This window comes from Dendrobium catenatum, unplaced genomic scaffold, assembly GCF_001605985.2.
Source record: "Dendrobium catenatum unplaced genomic scaffold, ASM160598v2 fragScaff_scaffold_1351, whole genome shotgun sequence".
NCBI lineage: Eukaryota > Viridiplantae > Streptophyta > Magnoliopsida > Asparagales > Orchidaceae > Dendrobium > Dendrobium catenatum.
The window spans coordinates 713554-721672 of NW_021319813.1; the positions used below are offsets into that span (position 1 = coordinate 713554).

The window sequence follows — 8119 nt, forward strand, 5'->3', positions numbered from 1 at the left end:
GAAAAATCGTCCAGAGCATCGCCCTGAATGCGAGCTGACCGATATTTATTGTCCTGAAGTAACTAAGGTTTTTGAATAGATCTTCCTGGCCGATCCTGCGATCGTCCAGGATGATATGATCGTATCAATAATCCTTAATTACTCCCTTGATTTCCTGATTAATTAAGGCATAATTTGTGAATATCGTCCAGGCCGATCAATGATCGTCCTGACCGATTATTCAAAAATACAGTATACCTTAATTGTCTATGGCGGCAACTTCTTTCTATTTTGAGCTTACCGTCCCGGCCGATACACGTATCTTCCAGGCCGATCTATTAATGAATGCTGCCTTAATTAAGAATCCTTATTTAGACTTTCTGTTTTAAGCCTGATCATCCAGGACGATGTAAATATCGTCCTAGCCGATATGAGTAAAAACAGAAATTTTAATTCTTTCAAGTGTGTGTGTGTGTAGGGTTACTTAGCATCAGTCTCTTTGACCATTACAAATAGACTCAAGAATAGAAAAAACAGAGTACAGACTGACTCAACCCTAAACCTACGCAATCTTGAATTGGCTTCGTTTGTTCGTCCGATCTTCGATTCCTGAAAAGTTAGAAGCAACATGTAGTCCAAGAGAATCAATAGTGTTTGTCAATCATCAAAACATAAGTCATGAAAATAGATTTGCAACATTTTCTACATCCGTGTCCTCTAAGGTACTCTGTCTTCTCCAAGAGGGAGAAAAATGAGAAGGTACGCTGCCGTCGCCAGGAGGGTGAGAAGAGCGCTTAGCACTCTGCACGTCGGGTTGGTGAAAGTGAGTCTTGTAAGGGCTTCTCCGCCTTGCCGAGGGGGCAAAAGGAGAACTATAGTTTTGTAGTGAAACTCTCGGAGTGGACTCCGGGGAGTGGACGTAGGTCATGGTTTGACCGAACCACTATAAAAACTCTGGTGTGCTTTTTTCCTTTACTGCTTTTATTTTCGTTTGCATTTTATTTTCATTGCATTTGCGTGGTGATAATTGTGGTAAAAATCATTGTAGCAAATTTGAGTTCAATTACTTGTGTCCACATTTTAGTTTTGTTTGAAATTTAAAAACAAAAAAAAATTAGAACTCTTGTGTAAGATTTTATTGTAACAAGTTTTTCGCAATTCACCCCCCTTCTTGACGCATCTAATAATTTCATGTTTATCGTTGTAAAAGGTAACAAGATGATTTTCTTGGCTGGGAATACCACATATATCGTCACCAAAGGCTTCATAAGTGACCTTAAGTGTCATATTGAAATTAGAAAAATTCAGAATCGGTGATGAGGTCGTAGGGACTCGGATTTACTCCATGAATTTTTTAATTGTTGTAGTCTATCAATGATTGAAGAAACAATGATGATAAAGTTTCCAAAAAATCTTTGATAAAATGTAGCTAAGCCATGAAAGCAATGTACACTAGTTAAAGTCTGTGGTATAGGTTAATCTTGGATAAATTGAATATCGGTATGTTCAACTTTCAAGCCATCAATCACTATAAATAAGAGAAAATTGACTTCTTATAAATGTTAAATTGATATAAAATTCTCTTAACTTGATCAAGTCAAATTTTTAGTTCTACGACTATGATCCTGAAACCACCCTCACACAACTCCAACTCTACGACCATTGTCATCAAACCATGATCCTTGTAATCTCCTCACCCACTAGCTATAGTTCTTGGACCACTATCACTCGACTATGATCTTTGGATCATTGTTGCCAAACTATAGCTCCTCCAACCTCCGTCGCCTACCAATTATAGTAAATCGACCTCAATCACTAAACTATGGTTTTTAACCATTATTGATCGCTGACAACGGTCCTCAAACTACCATCCCCTAACTATGTCATTTGACCTTAGTTGTTCGACTACAATCCTTCCAACTACCATCACATGCCAACTATGATCTTGCAACAAACATAGTCTTGTCAGGGTCCTTCGATCTCATTCACCTAATTAAGATCATTCGGACCTTTGTCTCATGCTAACTATGATCCACAAACCCCCTTTTCCCGACCCCAATCCTATAACCACAGTTGCTCCACTATAATCCTTTTGACCTTTGTCATCCCTTGACTAATGTAATTATACCACCATCACTTGAATATAGCCCTTCGACCATCATCATCGGACTATAGTCCTTCTGATCTCTATCTCCCATCAACCACGATCTACTGTTCTCCATCATTTGCTGACTAAAATCCTCTATCCTATAATCTCTTAGCTTTTATCACCTTGCTATGATAACTATGATAGATTTCTGCTAAGGAGCTTTTTCATTTGCAACATGAAAATATATACTTTATAAATACATTCCCTAGAGGATAGTTTCACTTATAACCAATAAAAACTCTAGTGGAATCACTTAAACTAGGCAAGGCCTCATTGACTTTTCCTTTCCAAGATTTTTCATATAAAATGTTGTAACTCTTGCGATTATCTCGTCCTTTGTCTTATCTATGTCTGTATTGGTTCTTTGTGCAAATATAAGAAATAAAACTCTACATCTTTCTTTCACCATAAATGGTACAACACGGAATAGTTAATGAGCTATAGACTATGATGCACCAACGCTTCTCTTCAAAGAGGCGTGCAGTGTCATACACCGTGTCCGACACGACACTCGTCTGACACTCCTCCGACACATGTCAGATACGCTAAAAACGTCCAATTAAAAATATTAAATGCAAATTGGACACGCGTGTCGGACACACGTATCTTAAATATTTTATGATTTTTTTAAAATATAATTTCATGTATTTTATGGGATTTAAACTAAATTTCTTATTTCCTATCCACAACACCATATCAACATCGGCACTTAATTCCCAATCATTGAATATTCTCATTTTCATTTCTTTTTTGGCAGTGAAGATATTTTCATCTCCTTTCTCGGTGACTGATAAATTGCATCGACGTCTGACTTTCGATGCCTGAAATATTAATTGTTGTTTTTTGAAACTTACCAAAAAAAAAAGCTAATGTGCATGCTCGATATTGCTAGGTACATGCTCGGTACCGCTAGGTATTGCTAGGTACCGCTCAGTACATCCTCGATACCGCTAGGTACATGCTTGGTACTGCTTAGTACATGCTCGGTACCGCTTGGTACATGCTCGGTACCTTTCCATACAAATAACTTGCAAGTGTTGGAAGTAATGATATTCAATGATAATGATATTGAAGGCCAAAGATCAATCTCTGAATCTAATTCTATGATTCCCACTATTGAGTAGTTGGACCTTCTTGTTGTACTAAATGCTTTTTTGCTTATATTTTTGTGGTTGTACTAGACATTTTGTACTAAACATCTTTATGTTATAAGCTAAACAAGTTATCATGAAATTGATTTATTATTGCTTGTCATTTTTAATATAATGTCACCTTAATTTCTATATATTATATTAAAAAATTATTATGTCGTGTCCACGCCGCACCTGTGTCCTATATTTTTAAAAAATGCCGTGTCCCGTGTCCGTGTCGACGTGTCCGTGTCGGTGCATCATAGGCTATAGATTTAGGTCTCTTTAGCATTAAAAGATTAAAAATTTTACTTTTAAGGATAATATTTTTTAGAGAAGGGTTTGTCAGTGTTATGGGCATTTGATATCTTCATTGTTGTGTTTTGTATTCACATCAAGACTCGTTATCAAGTACCATAACTTAATCTACTTAAAGCAAAGCTATATGAAGCTGAGGGCACCATGGTGTTGTGGGCGATCCAGAGCTATGTGGTTGGATGGCACGACACTAGTTAGTTGCATGACACGATGTCTTACTTTTAGTCTTAAGTTGGATGTTTCCTTGAATGCTGTGGAGCTCTAGAGGTTGATGTTGCTGTGCTTGGTATTTTTTCTAAAAAAATTAAGTTCTTTATTTGAATTTTTATGCACAAAATTATTAAGTGAGGAGTCTTTAAAGAAAAAGAGGATATTGTAAAATGAAACAAAATTTTCACTAATAGTAGTACAATTTATTTTGTTCTTAATTTCTTGATATGGTGTTATTTCCTTATTTGATTTATTTTTATTAATTGTGCATTTGAAAGAAAATACATTCTTTGTGAAATGCTTTTCATTTTTTGGTTTTGATGATTTCTTTTATTTTGTATTTGGATCAACTCTTATAAAAATGAATGAAAACTAAAAGCACTTTTTATCTCTTAGCTTTTGAAATTAGAGCTCTGCTATAGTTTCTATCCATTGCGTCTCTTCACAATCACCTTCCAACACCAGCTGAGGAGAGTTCTCTCTTTCCTCCTTTAACTTTTAGTTTTACTAAGTTTTGGCCCACAATCTTGCATCCTATGTGATCAATTTTTCGTTATCTTGTGGATTCATTTGGATGTTGATAATTTCCATGTATCCATCCTCATTCATAATGTTTAATAGTCTTCTTAAGAGGTATGATCCTGGTTTTCTAGCATCTAAGAACCAGTCTAAGTCCTTCAAGGAGGCATTTGCTAGTTCTCATGCCACATCTTGTTTTCTAGATCTTAAGCATATTACACACTGCGGGTTACTTTCATCAGAAATCCAAGAGCTTGCAGCCCCCTTTGAGTTTAATCTTGTGGGTAAGTTTCCCCTCTGTTGCCTTATTTTTTACCCGATCTATAAATTTTTTTCTCCCTTAAATTTCTTGGGAAATTCTCTGTTACTCTCTTAAACTCCAGGCATGTTTTAATCAAGATCTCTAATGATCTGGATTACAGTTGAAACTTTGCTCGTTGGGCCTACTACATTAATAATTACCTCATTACATTAATAAAATGTCTCCAATGTTTGATGTTTATGTTGAATCTCTAATCCTTTATATTTGGATATCTTTCCTTGACCTTCAACCTCATTTATTCTCCCATCATATTTTGCATGGTTTGGGGTCTTTATTTGGTAGACCTCTTCAAACTTACAATGCTACAAGTTCCAAAACGCTGGCCCTCTATTGCTCGCTTCCTAGTTGAATTAGATGTTTCAAAGACTTACCTTTATTCAAATTCGGTTGGACTGGTGAAGTTTATGTTTATACAAAAAGTTGTTTTGAATGATTTTCCTACTTTTTGCGATCACTGTAAATGCCATGGGCATAATAAATCTTTGTGTTATCACTTACACCCTCATTTCAGGGATTAGAATATGGCCCATAAGAAACCATTGAATGTTGTCACCGAGAATGGTGTTGAGAATGACGCTAATGTGAGCTCTAACAACCCTATATCTAATGTTGAGTAATCTAATCCCGTTATTTCTGTTCCTAATGATACACCTAATGTCAATATGCCTAATGATAATCAATTTCATAAAGAAAAGTCTTAGGGAATTGACCTTATTGTTATCATTCCTTCTATTTCTGAATATACTTCTGGTGACATCATCATTAGTAATGAGAAATCTAATGAGACAGTGAATGTGGTTCCTACTATAAATTTTCTTTGTACTACTTCTTTTCCCTCTTCCAATTTGGGTGTGAAGAGTGATCTTAACGTTACTAATGACAATAATGCTCTAAAGATCTCTTCAAATGTGTCCTTTGTTTCATATGAGGAGGAATGTCCTTCTGATAGAACTAATTCCAATTGGGAATAAAGTGAAATTCAATCAAATGATGATTTCAACTCTATGCTTAACAATATTCCTACACTCAATGCTATTCATGGGTCCTTGAAGCATTACAAGTTATCCCCTAATTTTAAAAAAATAAAAGTATTTCTAAAAAGAAAAATCATGAGTTGTTAGCATCTAACTCGATATCTACTAGGTCTAAAGCTGTAAACAAAATCAGTTTTTTTAGTAATTCACTTATTTGGAATGTTAGGGGCTTGGGAGACCTTATCTATTGATCTCATATTCATAATCTCTGTTGGATCCATAATATTGATTTTCTGCTATTCTATAGCCCAAGGTCAATTGTTCAAAGCTTTCTATTTTCCAGCATTAATTGGGCTTTTAATTTTCTTATGCCAACTCTAATGGTAAAATTTGGTTACTTTGGAAGGAAGATATTAAGCTTTCGATTATTGCTTAATTTGAATAAGTTATCCACTATAATTTATTTATTAACAACATTTTGGTGGTGGGTTCTATTTGCTATCCAAAGTGCACTAAAGCTGATAGGATTCCTTCATGACAACAATTGTATGATTTTTCTTGTTATTTTATAGGTCCTTGGTTTGTTGGTGGGGATTCTAACATTATTTTTAATGCCTCTAAAAGGATTGGAGGTTCTCCTCCTATTCTATATGCTATTGATGATTTTAATAACATGAATTTAGAATGTGGTCTTGTGGATATTGGTTTCATTGGTCCTATAAACACTTGGTCTAACTATAAATTTTGCGAGAGATTGGATGCCTCTTTAACCTAGATTAGATCTCTCTTTCTCATAATACCTCTGTGAAACATATTAGTAGAACTATATTGGAGAATGCCCCTCTTTTCATTAAAATTAAACAATTGTCCTTCTCTGGTTATGGTTCTTTTTAGTTTCAAAATATGTGGCTCCTATTTAATAATGATTTTTTTAATATTGTCCATGATAATTGGCTTGCTCCCACTTCTTACTATGAGGGTTTCAATGATATTTTTATTTTGTCTCTCAAGCTTAAAATGCTCAAGAAGGTCATTAGATAGTGGAATAAGTATGCTTTTAGTAATTTATTTGATAATATTATCAAAGCAGTAATGGAGATTTTTCTTCTGGAGGATAACTTTATTTGTAATGCTTCTGATGAGAACAAAGCCCTTCTATTCAATGCTAAAAATATTCTCTCTAATTTACATCTTAAAGAAGAAGTGTTTTTGTGTCAAAAGGCTTATTCTAAATTCATTTATGATGGTGAGGAACACCAAATATTATCATGCTTGTATCAACAACAGAAAAAGATTTTTTTTATTCATAAAATTAAGTTGGATAGTGAATCTAGGGTTGAAAATGAGGATTCTATTTACAACTCTGTCGTTTATCACTTTAAGAATTTACTTGATTTTTCTAAATGCATGGAGAGCATTTCCAATCCTCATTTTACCCCCTTCATAATTAAGGATCTTGATAATCATCACTTTGCTAAATGTCTTGATGAGGTTGAAATTAACATTTATCATATAGCTATGAATAAGGACTTTGGTGGCCGACTATGATAGTCTTACCACTATTTTTTTTTTCAAAAATGTTGGCACATTATTAAAAATGACTTGTGTAAAACTGTGTAGTTTCTTCAATGGAATGCCTCTTACCAAATATTTTACTAGTGCTCCTTTAGTTCTTATTCCTAAACGTGTTAGTCCTGAGTGCTAGAGTGATTTTCATCTCATTACTACAAGCACTACATTCACTAAATTATTTTCTTTAATTCTTGCCTCTTTTATGACCTCCCTTCTCCCTTATATCATATCTATTAACTAATCTAGTTTTGTTAAGGGTAGGAATATTTATGACAATATGATTCTTGCTCAAGAAACTATTTAAGATATCCATCATAAGGTGGCTAGTCATACTGTGGTGTTGAAGCTGGACATTTCTAAAGCATAAGATAACATTAATTGATCCTTTATTAATATTATCTTGAAGCTTTTTGGGTTTAAGGAGAATTCTATTACTTTAATTAGCAACATTATTGAGAATGTTTGGTACTCTGTTATTATTAATGACAAATCCCATGTTTTATTTAAGGCTTCCCAAGGTGTCGAACAGGGTGATCCACTTTCACTTGCTATGTATATCATTGCTCCTGAATATGCACATTATTTTTATCATTGCTCAAGAGGTTCTTATAATTTATTCTCTAAGTATAATGGTTTTACTTATATTAACTTTAGAGGTTTAAATATTTCTTATTTATGCTTTGGTGATGATTCCTTTAAGAAATAGTGTTAATGCTAGGGCGTCCCTTGGAAGCGACGCGCTGTATGGCCTGATACAGTGACAAGTGTGCAAGGGTCGCTGCACCGGCGCTCGGGTGCAGTGTTAAATAGGCAAGGGTTCCCACATGAAGGAAGGATGTGGGCAAAGAAGCTAGTCCATGAAACTAAAATTAGGATAGGAACTTGGAATATAGGTTCCCTTACAGGAACTTAAATGGGTTGGAGAGAAGGCTAAGGAAATTGATAG

The 8119-nt window shown here is 34.6% G+C and overlaps 1 protein-coding gene across 1 annotated transcript in view; it reads right to left on the reverse strand.

The window, feature by feature from the left end:
• Window positions 1-8119, reverse strand: part of LOC110110912 (receptor-like protein EIX2) — a 24270-nt gene that overhangs the window by 14916 nt on the left and 1235 nt on the right. The gene's annotated exons all lie outside the window — the stretch shown is intronic.